Source organism: Zingiber officinale, chromosome 1B, assembly GCF_018446385.1.
Source record: "Zingiber officinale cultivar Zhangliang chromosome 1B, Zo_v1.1, whole genome shotgun sequence".
NCBI lineage: Eukaryota > Viridiplantae > Streptophyta > Magnoliopsida > Zingiberales > Zingiberaceae > Zingiber > Zingiber officinale.
In genome coordinates, this window is record NC_055986.1 from 55,450,526 (window position 1) to 55,465,934 (window position 15,409).

Genomic DNA, 15,409 nt, shown 5'->3' on the forward strand with positions numbered 1-15,409 from the left:
GAGGTTTCTGATGTCTTTGGGATGCCTCCTTGCTCTGGAGATGGACAGAACGTTAAGGGACGATAGTGGATGAAGCTCTAGGGTTTCCCTCGAAGGGGAGAACCCTTTCCCAAGGAGAGGAATGAAGTCCCAAACCCAATATCCCCCAATGAATAGGGTTCTTGACCCTTTTATAGGGTAAGGTACGGGTGCCGCACGACCCGTGTCATGGCCGTGTGAGATCCGTACTACCATGCCTATCTTCTACACTGGTTAAGTGGCATAACCGTGCGAGTTAACATGGCCATGCCTATCTTCTGCACTGGTTAAGTGGCACGATCGTGCGAGTTGACATGGCCATGCCTATCTTCAGCACTGGTTAAGTGGCACGACCGTGCGAGTTGACACGACCATGCCTATCTTATGCACTGGTTAAGTGGCACAGCCGTGCGAGTTGACACAGCCATGCCTATCTTTTGCACTGGTTAAGTGGCATGACCATGCGAGTTGACATGGCCATGCCTATCTTCTGCACTGGTTAAGTGGCACAGCCGTGCAAAATTGACACAGCCGTGTATCAGGGCCATGCCTCTACTTGTAAGCTGTTTTAGTGCCTCTTAACATGGTTATCTTGAGTTGGGGTCTTCATAAAAGTTGTCGATCTTGAAGTTATCTACATTTTGATATCTGTAATGACTCATAACTCCAACTGAACAGAAAGTTATGGTCATTTAACTTTTGGTTTGCAGTGTTGGAAATCCCACACGACCCAAACACCTTGGAAGCTCTAGACTCCACTTAAGCTTCATTTTTGCTCCAAATCGCGTTCTGTCAACAAGAAAACATACAAAGAGTAGATCTCTGAATAAAAGAATATTTATGTAGAATATATTCTAAGAGAGGTGAACATGCATAGAATATACGTGAATAAAGTAAGTGAATGTGCATCAAAACATGTATAAATGATCATAAGATCTACGCACATCACACCCCCAGACTTGAACCTTTGCTTGTTCCCAAGCAAAACATGCAATCTAGATTTATGTGCGTAGATAACATTTAATAATCCCTAATGAATCAATATAAACCTATCATATAGTTTCATTGATGAGCATGATACAAGAATTATTTGAGCGTAGCCTAAGTAGATGTTCTCCGTGCTCAGTGTAATAAGTGGCCTAACTTTTTCAAGTATCAATCTCTAAGCCTAGTCAATTTTTCATTTAACCGTGTTCCTCATACTTCTAGCGATAGGCACTTACCTGCCACACGTAAGGTTCGTTCCACTCAAAAATGTTATGCATCGTCTACACAAGGTCTCAAAGGAATACTCAGTATCAAGAGAAACATAACATTCATTTCTCCAGTAACCTAACTTGGTCTCAAAGGGGTGAATTGCTAGTTTCCACTCACGATAACTATTTTTTTATCCCTTATTTTTCTTCTTCTTTTTTTTTTATGTTTGCAAAGTATCAAACTTGAACAAACTTTCATCATTTTTTTTATTTTTTGGGATTGATTTTTCCAAATGAGCTTACATGATCTAAGTTTATCCAGTAATCAAAATATAGTTGAGAGGTCACCATAGAATCAAGAGTACTAGTCCGGTTCTATGTATCATGACTATTTTTAAAAATATCTACCATCAAAGTCAAGCATAATGTGAAGAGATCCTAAAACTAGGCCAACATTCAAATTCTTCTAGTAATAACAATGCTCACTTCATGCTACTATGGATAGGAAAATAAAGATCAATAGACATACTATCATACCAAATAGCACAATATAAATATCTAGATGAAACATGCTAGTATTTTGCATTAAGGAACAAACAATCATGATGTGATGAATGATGCAACTAGCAAATTTTATTAGGAAAAAAGAAGTATGCAAAAGCAAAAACTAAATTAAACCAAATGCATCCCCCCAGACTTAAACTTTTCATTGTCCTAATGAAAACTAAAAACAATGTGGAGGAGATTTAAAGTAGGAGAAGTTACCCAATGATGTCATTAACTTCTCCACCATGTAGTTGCACTCCTCCTAATCTTTAAGTACTATAAAAGAAAGTAGACAACAAAAATTAAGTAGAGGATACATGTTTATTATAAAGAAAGAAATGAAACTAGAAAGAACTAAACCAATGAATGAAAACAAAGAAAATGAACTTGGGTTGCCTCCCAAGAAGCGCTTGTTTAAGGTTATTAGCTCGACCACCTCATTAAATTCATAGAAATCTCGCTCTTGGAGGGGTAAGATATTTCAACACCCTCCTACCAAGGGCTCTTATTATGGAGAGAGCTTTCATCAAAGGAGCTACAGAGTAAAGTATAACTCTCTCCATCTTCATCTTCTTTGAAGTTCTTTCAGGTGGTCGAAGACGGTTCAGATCGAGCTTCCAATTATATGCCCCATGGGAATCTGCACACCCAAAAGAAAAACATACCTCTCCCAAGCATGCTATATTAGAAGGAACTAGAACCATATTAGCATGAACTGAATATGTATAAAAAATTGAATCACATCCAACAAAATTAATTATAGGTACTTCTATAAAATTTTTCAAAAGATCACTAGAGATACTAACCTTGCTTTGCCGAGAGATACCTAAAATTTCTAAACATGTGGATGTGACCTCTTCTGAATTAAATGATGGCTCTAGCTCTGGCTCAGGTGGTGGTGCAAGTAAAGGTGGTGATTCTTGGGACTCTGCCTCTATTGCACAGTTCCTATACATTGGCCCACAACATGTTCAATCCTTGCAACTCTCATAATCTCAGAAGGTTGTGTGGGTAAAGGAGGTGATTCTTGAGATGCTGCTTCTACAACACATCTCCCTACACTTCCTTTCATAACATCGTCATCAACACAAGTATCAAAAAATAAACCAACACCAATATCCTCAGTGGGAGAATCATCTATAGGAGGATCACTAACTTCATTTATAGTTTTAAGTTGATCTACCACATCACATTCATCATCTAAAAATTCAATTTCATCATAACACCTTGTAACCCTAGAAGGTAAAGCTAAAAACTTGTTATCCACTACATTATCATCACAATCCTCATTTGAAGAGTCCTCATCTTAATATACATCCAGAAATCTACACTCAACCATATTAGTGTCACAGAATTTGCCAAAGTCTTCATTTTCATTGACCCTTACTAGCCTTTATGAAAAAGGAACCTTTAGTGAAGGTCTTGGGAAAGATACTTCCTTTTTCCCATATTCCCTTTGAGCTTGCGGAGGAGGTCCAACTTGCTTATCTAGTGTTGATGTGATCAACCATTGAGGGAAAGGTACTTGCAGCCTTTGGGAACTTCCTAGAGTAATGAAACTGAGTTCTTGTGGTCTTCTACTGTTCATCTCCTCAATTTTGTACAAATCCTTTTTCAGAAGTTCTTCATGATTCTTGCCACTTCTCAACTTAGTATCATTATCATTTACACTAAATCTTGTCTGTATAGGAGGAAGGTCCTCTTTGAACCATTTTGAAACTATGCTATTAATCTTTTCCCCCAAATGTTTAAACTCCTTATTCTGTGACTTGTGAATTTCAACATTTTTGGGTGGTTGAACTGCATTTTGTTTAACAGGCTCTCTTGTATATATTGCTTCTACTTCTTGAATTTCTGAGGGAGATTCCATCCAACTTTTGCTTGACCATTCATGGAGGTTCAATGCTACTTAATCAATCAATGTATATGCTTCGTCTACACTCTTGTCCATAAAAGAACCTCCAGTTGATGAATCTAACAAACTCTTATCTGAGAAAGAAATTCCCCTATAGAATATATGCAGGGTCAGCCATTTTTCCAAACCATGATGAGGGCACTGTCTTTGTAGACTCTTGAATCTGTCCCATGCTTCAAATAATGATTCTCCATATGCCTGAGCAAAATTTGTGATGCAATTCCTCATATAAATTGTTCTACTTGGAGGGAAAAAATGATCTAGAAATTGCTTCTCTAATTGCTCCCAACTTGTGATGCTTTGAGGATGGAGAGAATATAACTAAGTCCTTGCTTTATCCTTGATACTAAAAGAAAATGCCATCAATCGAACTGCATTTGCTGACACTCCTTCACAATTCACCATATCACAAAGCTCTAGAAATGTCTCAAGGTGTAGATAAGGACTTTTTGATACTTCTCCTCCAAATTTGTGACCTTGTATCATGAAAATTAACTCTGGGTCTAGTCGAAAACATTCTGTATCAATATGAGGCTGCATAATGGGAGATAAGAATCTTGTAGAAATGGGTGCAGAGAAATCTCTTAAGGGCCCGCTTGACATGTTATTGCTCATCAATATTAAAAAAAAAAATGAAGAATTAAAGATAAGAAATAAAATGCTATATGAAAAACAAGAAACAAAATGCAGAATTTAAAGACAAGAAATATATTGTAGGTTTTTTTTGAATTATGAAAATGGAAAAACAAAAACTATTCACAAGTCTAGATAGACTAAATTTCTAATATACTAATGTTAATGCGAACAACCCTTGGCAATGGCGCCAAAAACTTGTTACGATTTCACAAGTGCACGGATTCATCGTCAGTAATAAATAAGATTGTCAAACCACAGGGACTGTTGATTAAGCACCAGAGATGCCGCAAAGTAAGTTATCTAGACGGTCGAAAGTTGGCTTTGGCGCTTGCAAACTAACGAGAGTGATTGAAGAGAGAAAGAGAAGGATGAGAGAATCAATCTTGGAGGGAATTGAGCTTTGGGAAATGGATTCTAGGATTTCAGTTTCGTTGTAGTGGTACTTGATGTATCATGTTCTATCTTTTCCTCATTGTCAATCAACATACCTTCATCGGAAGTTAAAGCTACTATCCTTAACTACTAATCAGAGAAGATCCATGTGAAATCCTATTATGGTTAACCCTTATCACTAGGGCGCCTCGATAGATCACAAGAATACAAATCTAATCAGTATTATTGGGGATAGAGATAGGGGTTTGGTTTGGTCTCTTACTTCTTTGTGGAGAAGTTACCTCTCATTTCAAGGGAGTATCCTAGACGTCTGTGAACAAGTTACCCCTATCACTAGGGCCCCTCGGGTATACGATCTAAGATCCTCTCTTTACAAAATTACCAATTCCTATACAATCAATTAACATGACAAGGCAACAAGTCTCATGCATATTAAATAGAAACAAAGCAAGAGAAATCATCCAATGAGTAAAGACACAAACATGAGTCTTACATCAAATCCTATCCAAAACTACTCCCTACATCCATAGACAAGGAGATCTACTCCATTGTGAGGGAAGAACAACCCCAAAACATAAAGTAAAGCATACTTACAACCCTTGATGTGAGAAGAAGGGGAAGAAGAGATGCTTGCCGAGGTTTCCGATGTCTTGGGGATGCCTCCTTGCTCTGGAGATGGACAGAACGTTAAGGGACGGCGGTGGATGAAGCTCTAGGGTTTCCCTCGAAGGGGAGAACCCTTTCCCAAGGAGAGGAATGAAGTCCTGAACCAAAGATCCCCCAATGAATAGGGTTCTTGACCCTTTTATACGGTAAGGTACGGGTGCCGCACGACCCGTGTCACGACCGTGTGAGATCCGCACGGCCATGCCTATCTTCTACATTGGTTAAGTGGCACGGTCATGTGAGTTGACACAACCATGCCTATCTTTTGCACTGGTTAAGTGGCATGACCATGCGAGTTGACATGGCCATGCCTATCTTCTGCACTGGTTAAGTGGCACGACCATGCAGAATTGACACAGCCGTGTATCAGGGCCGTGCCTCTACTTGTAAGCCATTTTAGTGCCTCTTAACGTGGTTATCTTGAGTTGGGGTATTCATAAATGTTGTCGATCTTGAAGTTATCTACATTTTGATATTTGGAATGACTCATAACTCCAATTAAACAGAAAGTTATGGTTATTTAACTTTTGGTCTGCAGTGCTGGAAATCCCACACGACCTGAACACCTTGGAAGCTCTAGACTCCATTTAAGCTTCATTTTTGCTCCAAATCGTGTCCTATCAACAAGAAAACATACAAAGAGTAGATCTCCGAACAAAAGAATATTTATATAGAATATATGCTAAGAGAGGTGAACATGCATAGAATATACATGAATAAAGTAAGTGAATGTGCGTCAAAACATGTATAAATGATCATAAGATCTACGCACATAAAAAGTTTATTTATATTTTTTCTAAACAAAATGTTGTTAATTTTTCTTTCCTTGTAACCGATGGCAAGTCTATAAAAAGAAGTAGGATGTGGCCCCTAAAACTTAACTTTCTTATTCTCCACAATCCCTTCTCTTCTTGTGGTTGCTACCCCCTCTCTTCCTCCTAGGGCTGGCGACACAAACCTATTCTCCTTCCCCCTTTCCCTCTCCTCCTCCTTGCTTAGGGTCGGCTCCCTTATCTCCTCCTCCTCCTTGGTGGCCGGCGCCCCTCCTTCTCCCTTGGTGGCTGGCGGCCCCTTCTCCCTTGGTGGCCGGCACCCCTTCCCATCCACTTGTGGGCGGCGACTTGAAGAAAGGGAAGAAGAGCAAGAAAAGCAAGAAGAGGAAGAAGAGAAAGAAGAGGAAGAAGAAGAGAAGGAAGAGGAAGAAGAAGAGAAGGAAGAAGATTAGAAGGTGCCTCATCCTAGGGACTCTTTTGTGGCCGGTGGTTTTAGAAGAGAAGAAAAGAGGGTGGTGTTGTCTTGGTAGATTGTCGCCCACACGACATCCAAGAAGAGGAGAGGAATATGGTAGAAGATCAAGAGGTCTTTAGTAATGAAGAATGGTACAACTAGTTCTTTAATTCCGCTGCGTAATTGGTTTTTGTTTTATTCGTGTCGATTTTGGATATCGATTTTGAATACCAACACAAGAGGCTAGCGATCTTGTGCTTTGATTAAGGTGCACTTTGATCAATCAAGAACTTGCTTGATTGATCAAACACATGTCTGATCGAGCATGTGGGTTGCTAGGAAAAGTTCTGTGTTTGTACAAATTTTTGTAAGGGGATTTACACAAAACGGAATTTCCAGCACCAACAGTGACTAGCCTGGCTTCCTTAGGAAGAACCGGAGACTTTAAACCCCTAGTAGTCGAGCAGCGACTATAAACGTTCGAGCGTGTTTTTTCCACTCAACACTAGTCGATCAGGGATCTTAAGGAGTGACCGGCCTGGCTTCCTTAGGAGGAACCAGAGATTTTAAACCCCTAACAGTCGAGCAACGACTATAAACTTCCGAGCGTGTTTCCTCCACTCAGCACTAGTCGATCGGGGATCTTAAGGAGTGATTGGCCTGACTTCCTTAGGAAGAACCAGAGACTTTAAACCCTTAACAGTTGAGCAACGACTATAAACTTTCGAGCGTGTTTCCTTCGCTCAGCACTAGTCGATCGGGGACCTTAAGAAGTGACCGACCTGGTTTCCTTAAGGGGAACCGGAGGCTTTGAACATCAAATTGATAAGAGGCAATTTCAAACTTCTTGATATGTTCCTAGCATAGATTGACCCGCTCGGGAGTGATTTCCCGATCGAAATATAATGAACGCTTGGATATTCACTTGTTAGCTCAAGCTCGCTCAAAAGTTCAATTCCGACCGCAATATGATAAGCAATTTGGTTCTCACTCATTCGATCAGAGCCGTTCGGGAGTGATATCCTGATCGAAATATATCAATGCTGGGATGTTTACTTAACGTCCCAAGGTTGCTCAGGAGTGACATCTCAACCTAAGTGCAATAAGCATTTGGAATCTCATTTATCAGTCTAGACTCGCTCGGGAGCAATAGCCCGACCGAGATATATTGACATCTTGGTCTTCATTTATCAGTTCGAATCTACTGGATAATTCACTTATGATCGAGATACAAGAGTGTGTTACAGCTTATAGATCTTCTTAATCCACCTGAGACATGAAACCGAACTGGAACATAAGAACAGGTAAAGTTCTTTATATCATGGTATCCCGCTTGAGAAATTTTCAGAGAGATATGATCTACAAAAAACAAGTTATCCCGTGACTACACCACCTAACTGCTTATTCATCATATTTGTTACAAGTATGACAGGATGAGCTATGAAGATATATGAATCTCAGAAAGCAATGAACAAGTAAGTATCAGATATTCATTTACAATTCAAGAATAAAATACATACATGCGACTGCCTATTTTACATGCTTATTCTTGATATCATGATTATCGCATGTTCTTTTTAAAGTATTTATTTGTAAGTTCACTTAAAACAATTGGGGAAACATGCAAATATTAGTCAATAAAATAGCAGTGTTCCCTATAGGTACAAGTCTAGGAAAATAATTACAATTGGCTTAACCCTTTGTTAGCAGATCCACCAACCATTCACTTAAAACTACTAAGGAATTTCTTGTGTAGCTCTTTGTTGAGCCTTCGATGATCTATAAATCGAGGAGGAGGTTCTTGAGGTAAATACCCTCCTTCTCACAGTTGCTTAAGGACTCCATTAGCTGAATGAATTATAGTCCCTATGATGCATTCAACAAATTCCACTACAACAAAAATCCTCATAGACATCAGTGGAACAACAACGGTTTTAAGCAAAAATCGATGTCTTTGAGTATTTTACACCAATTTTTCCAAAAACTGGTGTCTATGAGTGCAGATTTTTGCTCATAGACATCGATTTTTGAAGCCGATGTCTATGAGCGCCTTTTTTTCGTTAATAGACACCGATTTTAACAGCAGTTTTTAAAACCCGGTGTCTATGATAAAGTAAAATAATTTAATTTCCCACCAATATTTAGCCAAAATTTGTAACACTTCACTCTTCCCTCTAAACCTAAACCTATATCGCGCCGTCCACCGTATATCCACCACTTTCCTCCTCGCCGTTGGCCATCTGGCTATCTCTCTCAGCCTCATCTCCCTCTTCCCCTTCCTAGATCGATGCACAGCACAGCTTGCCTTGTGTTTGACTGAGGACGCAGAGGGTAGCAACTCATTCTCGCCCGCCGGTCTCCGCTCCTCCATCTCAGCTCCACTCTTCGTCGCTCACGCGATCGCCCCTGTTGCCTTCGGCGACCCAGCGGTCGGCCACCCCGCGGACGGCGACGCCGCACATGCCAAGGACGCCCAGTCGCTGGCCAGCCCCATGCGGAAGGTCGTGGTCAACATCCGCTGCCAGCAAATCAATTGGCTTTTATAGTTTTGACTTGGAAAGACTCGTACTTCTAGCCAGGATCTTCTATGGAGCTGAGTCCGATTAGGGTTTCTGTTCCCACTCTATGAAAGTTGTGCCTTCGGTCATCATTCTCCTTGACAATGTCAGCAAGCAAGCGATAGAAACGAAGCGAGCACGTCGATGGAACAGACAGACCTTCATCATGATCAAGCCCAACGACGTCCAACGCGGCCTAGTGTGCTCTCCGTCTCCCTCCCCCTTGATTTCTTATTCCTTTGCTTCGTTCATCTATTCTTCGGCGTTGCATTGCGTAATTTATAGTAGATATGTTACTGAAACACCAAAATCCTTCTTCTTCCTTTTTTTTAAGTTGAAAGGTTGGAGAAATTATTAGTAGGTTTGAGAAAAAAGGTTTCTATTTGAAAGGTGAAGATTTTACCAACTACAATCCTTTTTTTGTTTTCCCCATCTACTTTAGAGAAGAAACGAGAAATTTTCTTGGTTATTTTTGTGCGTTGATCAGGGTTGAAGTTGGTCGGCGTGGAATGCTCCTTTGTGGAGAAACACTACACCGACCTCTCCGCGAAGCCCTTCTTTGGTTCCCTTGTGGAGTACATCATCTCTGGTCCAGTGGTAGCGATGGTATGGACGCGAAAGAATGTGGTGGTCAGACTATGCAATTGAGATTGGCAGGTGATTTCTTCTTCGTCAGTTAAATTTCTTGAAACTCAAATAAGCTTGAAACTTTGCTTGTCAAGGCCATGTTCTTGCATGTGTAACCTAGAAACTCAAGTATAGTGGAAACTAAAAAATATTAGAGTTTCATCTTCTTGATATCTTGATTGCAAGTATTAATTGATTGATGTATGCAATGTGTTTGATGAATTTCCTCAAACACTATCCTGAGTTGATTTTATCATTTTTGTTTGCTAGATTGAGGAGTTGTTATTTCTTGTTGCTAAGTTGGTTTTATGTATTCCTTGAACTATCAAGTTTCTTTTATGTCTATGCTAATTCTTTTCACTAATATGCCATGTTTTCTGGCTTATAAATTTACCTCTTTTTGTTGTTGTTGTTTCTACAGGATTTGTGTGTTGGGCTTCTTAGATGCGCTACATATACAACTTAAAGGCTTTGATCATTAAGTGAGTATTTTCTTTTGACCTTCTTGTTAAATCGATTCATGACCAAGTTAATTATCTGAATAGTTCCTAATACGGTTTAGGGTTTAGGATAGACCAGATCCGGAAAGACTTTGCCAATTGAGTGACAAGCTCGTTGATTATTGGAGCTATTACTAGGGTGATATAGTAATTCTAATAATTAATTAGTCAGTTGTTTTGATCTTTCCAGCAAGAGATTTGAATGAAGTTTCCAACATATGAAGAAAAAAAAATCTTTTGGGGTTCAAGCTTGCGTGCCCGATTATGAGCTTTACAATGTCGTTACTTTCTCTGATTTTTGGAATCCATTAGCTGGACCTCTTCATTCCTATTTCAGTAGATCCTAAACATTCTTGGTCCAGGGAAGAATTTTAACTAGAAATAAGTTTAGTCTCACTTGACTCCCATAAAGATTTAGATGCATATTTCTACCCCTGAAAAGTTTGCAGATCCTATAAAAATTCATTGGCTTAATTCAATCACAGTTTGAAATTGTTCCTACATTCCAGTTGTTGCTAAACTATTTGCCAAGAATTTCTCTTTGTTGTTATTATGTACAAACAAAATTAGAGGTAGACAGAAACTCTTCACCTCTGCAATCAAAATGATGGAAATTGGAAAGAACAACAACTATCTTTCTCATATAATTCTCTAATCTGAATGGACTATCTTATCCTGTTGACTGCTATGGGTGCTAAAGGGAATATATATCTCCCTATTACTAGCTTGGCATATGATAAACAATTATTTGTGCGACTCTTTTACAACATTATGAGGTCAACAAGCATTTAAACAATATTTGTTTTCCAATATAATCTCACCACAAAAAACAGAATTAAGAAATTACTTTGATCACAAATTACATTCAAGCCAAATGTTATACAGGCTTGATTTTGTTTTATTGTTCAGAATACTGTGGAAACAAAAACAACATTGCATCATTTAATAATCTTCAAATGGCACTCTAACTGAAGTTTGGTTTTGGTGGCATTTGCAGGTCCATGATGCTTCCTTCCAACATGTTGATAACCATGCTAATTGAAGGTCTATTTTCTGGCTTTATCTGTATGCACCATAAACCCACTATCATCATCTTTTTTGCAATTTCTTTAGTCTTAGGATTAGCATCAGTCTCAGGACTAACAAGACTAGTATCAGGAGTGACCAAATCATAATACTTATCAAAATTGTCATAAACCCAATCTGGTGTTAGACTGGGTTTATGACAATTTTATGTGCATATTCAATTTGTATCATCTTCAGGAACTGGCAAATGGTCAAAACAAGTTTAATAATAAGGAGCACACATATAGATTGATATCTGAATTGCTTCCCTTGTTGAAACATATCTATCAGAACCAATTAAATGAGCTGGAAGTAAAGCAAGGGGATCAAGGTAAGATTCAAAACAATTGCCTAGTTTCTTCCTCCAGTTAGATATCCTCTTGATCGATCTATCATCCAAAAGGTGGATTTTCTGGTGTACTTCTTCGAGTATATGAGCCTCACAATGAGCTTGTTAACTGGTATGTCTTCACATCTGTAACACCTATGATAATTTCGTAATTTGCTATGTTTCTGAAATCATGGACATAATAACTGAATAATGTGTCCTAACCCTGTTTCTTAGATGGTCATTTGTAAACTTGTGCCTCTATTTTGCTTTAGCAAGTTCTAATTTTTAGGTCATATTCTGTTCTTTGTTATCGTCTCATCATGCATTAAAATGTTCACTTGATTGATATTGTTTTCTTTTCTTGTTTCCCCCTTGGAACCAGTAATTATTGCAGGACTTCACTAGTGGATTTTCACAGAAGCTGCTCAAATTGCTCTTACAAACTTTGCTTAGATTGTTGCGGAAAGATAGTAAAGGGAACTGCTTCTCAGACACCTGCAATTGATTCCTCCAAGGCTGGTAGGAGACAGAGGGAAAAGAAGTATGTCATCAGAGAAATTGTTGGGAAACGACAGAGACGTTCCACAGGTGAGCGACCAGATAACTCATCTTTATCCACCGTTGAGTCTGATAGCAAGGCTAAGAATCATGGAAGCAACATTCCTTGCCCACCCAAGGAATCTGGAGGTTGTGGAAACGGTCTTCTTAAGTTAAGTTGTAGCATACCATTTGTTTGGTCTAAAACGGACTTCTCTCTTTCAACTATGATTTTTGGTCTTGGTTTACTAATATATTATTTATGTGTTTTTACAGTTTACAAATCTCAAGTATTCCAGAGTTGAAATTGATGAAGTGAGGTTCGAGTGGGCTGAATGCATGCTAGATTACATTTGAGTAGGAAACGTATTTGATTTTTGAAAACTTGGGATGATCCATGCATTTGCATGGAATGTAAATTGTGGATACTACCTTGATGTGTACAATATCTATTATACCTTTTGATGCTATAAAAAGAATATTTGTGTATTTTATGGATACTATTGTAAGAAAAATATTTGTGTAATTTGTGGATACGGAATTGATGTGTGCAATATCTATTATCTTTTTATGTTATAAGAATAAAATTTATGTGTTGGTTATATGGATATTGACTTGTTTGTATAATATCGGTTTTTCACTGTTTCGAAAATCGAATCTGTGTCGTTAAACAATACTGAAATTACATCGATTTTTCACAGCTGCTAAAACTGGTGTCATTAACTAATATTACATCGATTTTACACCGTTGCTGAAACAGTGTCTTTAAGTGATACTACACCGGTTTATAACCTATTCGAAAACCAATGTCGTTAAGTGATACTACACCGGTTATAACCCGATGTCTAAAATGGCAGACCTTTTACATCACCTTCATGTTGGGTTTTTCGGGCCGCGAAAATCGCTTTTCGCGTCGCGGAAACCCCGAATCACCCAAAGCCGTAGATCCGTGCAAGGAAAACCGAACGAAATACAAGTACAAGTTTTAAAAAAAAAACCTTTAGATCTACTCCTAGATCTATGTGTTGAGAGCTTTACCCTTGTTGCGTGCCCTTTCGCGTTCCCGCTCGTCCAAGGAGTTACCGGATCTCTAGACCGTCAAGCGTCGGTCCTCTAGAAGTATCCACACGGACACGTAGGTGGAGAAGACCTCACACAAAGGTGTGCTAGCACCTTGTGTGGTCACGGCAAGAGGAGGAGAGGGAGAGAGCTCTCTTGAGGAAGAAGAAGAAGAAGTAATGCCTTGAATGAAAATCAAATTTCATTCACCACTTTTGTGTGGCCGGCCACTCCATGGAGTGTAACTCCCATTCCACATTAATCACAATTAATGTGAAGCCATTAAGAGGTGTTGTGTAACTCCTATGATGTGGCACATCATGAAGATGTGGACCATTACCATTGGTCCACATCTTGCCACCTCACAATGATGTGGCAAATGAGTAACCTCCACTCATTTAATGTGGCCAACCCACATTAAATGCAATGGAGGCTTGTAACTTCCATGAGGTGGCAAAGCAAGATGATGTGGAACAACACTATTGGTCCACATCTTGCCACCTCACTCATGATGTGGTAAAGAGTCAAGTCAAACTTGACTCTTCCTCTTCCTCTCTTGTCAAGTCAAACTTGACTCAATCTCTCTCATGGTTGATCTAATCTAACCATTTGATTCAAGCCAACTTAATGAAACTAATTCATTAAATTAAATTGATCTAATGAGTCATAATCTAAATTAGACTCATTAAATACATGAATCAACTTGAGTCTAACTCAATTAGCCCAATTTGGATTACTCTTAATCCAATTTGATTCATCAAATGAATCTAATCCTCTTGGTTCATCGTATGAACCAAATCTCCATCTAATTGTCCTTAGTGTGTGACCCTATAGGTTCTTGTAACGTTTGCAATGCCCCTAAACTCATTTAGGAGCATAAGTAATGAGCGGTATCTAGCAACACATCATTACTACCCAAGTTACAAGAATGTTGAGATCCAACATCACCTTGTGACTACTAATTGTGACTCCTCACAATATGTGACATTGTCCTTCTATCCTAGACATCTAGATTGATCAATGTGAGGCATAGACCGTGTCATCCTCTAATCAATCTAAATCTTGAACTCCAAGTAGACTCACTCAATCAAATGAGCTCAACATCTCATGTTGACTCACTTGGGCATGGCCATGCACTTCATGGTCTAACTCTATCAAGAATATTGATGTCGCTCCCGTCATATGGGAGGGATAGATCCCATCTACATCACTCACATCCCTCTGCATAATTTGTTACATACCCAGTAATCGCCTTTATAGTCCACCCTGTTACGGGTGACGTTTGACAAAACCAAAGTATATAACTCCTTATGTAGGGATCCATGGTGACTTCAGGTCAAAGGACTAATAGTCATACTAATAGCCACATGAGAAAGTATATGACACTCATATAACGATCCATGATACTTTTTCATGGCGGGTCATTCAGTATACATTCTCTAATGCATACCCATGTGTCAGCTTGATATCTCTATATCCATGACTTGTGAGATCAAGTCATCAAGCTGACCTACATGCTAGTCTTATTGTATTAACATTATCCCTGAATGTTAATACTCGACTAGGAATGATTTAGAGTAGTGTTCCCTATATCATCTCACTATCGATTCAACCAATCGATTGATATAGGTAAGAACCTTCTACTCAAGGACGTTACTATACTTATTTTATCTGGCACTAATACAAATAAGCATAATAACCAAAAACCAAATGCCTTAATATATATACAAGAATATGATATACATGAGTCCATACAATCATCAAATGATTGGCTCTAGGGCTCTAACTAACAATCTTCCACTAGCACTAGTGCCAATCAGTATAGGCTCTAAGGCCTAATGACCTAGTGTGACCATCATGCTTTCTCTGTGCCAAAGCCTTGGTCAAGGGATCTGCGATGTTAGCCTCTGTAGGTACTCTGCAAATCTCCACATCTCCTCTATCGATAATCTCTCGAATGAGATGGAAACATTGTAGAACTGCTGTGAACTCTGCCAGCTCATAGCACTACCATTCAAGCAAAACACGAACCTCGACTGTGATCTTTAATCATCCTGATCGGTCTGGAAGCTGGCATCACTGTAACCCTTTACAGTTAGCTCATCATTGCCTCCATATATCAAGAAATATTCTTT

General features: G+C 39.0%; 2 long non-coding RNA genes and 1 other non-coding gene across 3 annotated transcripts; all 3 read left to right on the plus strand.

The window, feature by feature from the left end:
- The first annotated feature begins 3,799 nt into the window (after window positions 1-3,799).
- On the plus strand, window positions 3,800-3,905 carry LOC121993513. The gene has a single exon (XR_006115334.1). It is a non-coding gene; the product is annotated as a small nucleolar RNA R71 (small nucleolar RNA).
- A 5,851-nt stretch (window positions 3,906-9,756) lies between these two features.
- Window positions 9,757-11,449, plus strand: LOC121967483. The gene is made up of 3 exons (XR_006107786.1): window positions 9,757-9,812; window positions 10,204-10,264; window positions 11,280-11,449. It is a non-coding gene; the product is annotated as an uncharacterized LOC121967483 (long non-coding RNA).
- Window positions 11,450-11,621: 172 nt separating this feature from the next.
- Window positions 11,622-12,206, plus strand: LOC121967530. Its single transcript, XR_006107803.1, has 3 exons — window positions 11,622-11,678; window positions 11,751-11,808; window positions 12,061-12,206. It is a non-coding gene; the product is annotated as an uncharacterized LOC121967530 (long non-coding RNA).
- The last annotated feature ends 3,203 nt before the right edge of the window (window positions 12,207-15,409 follow it).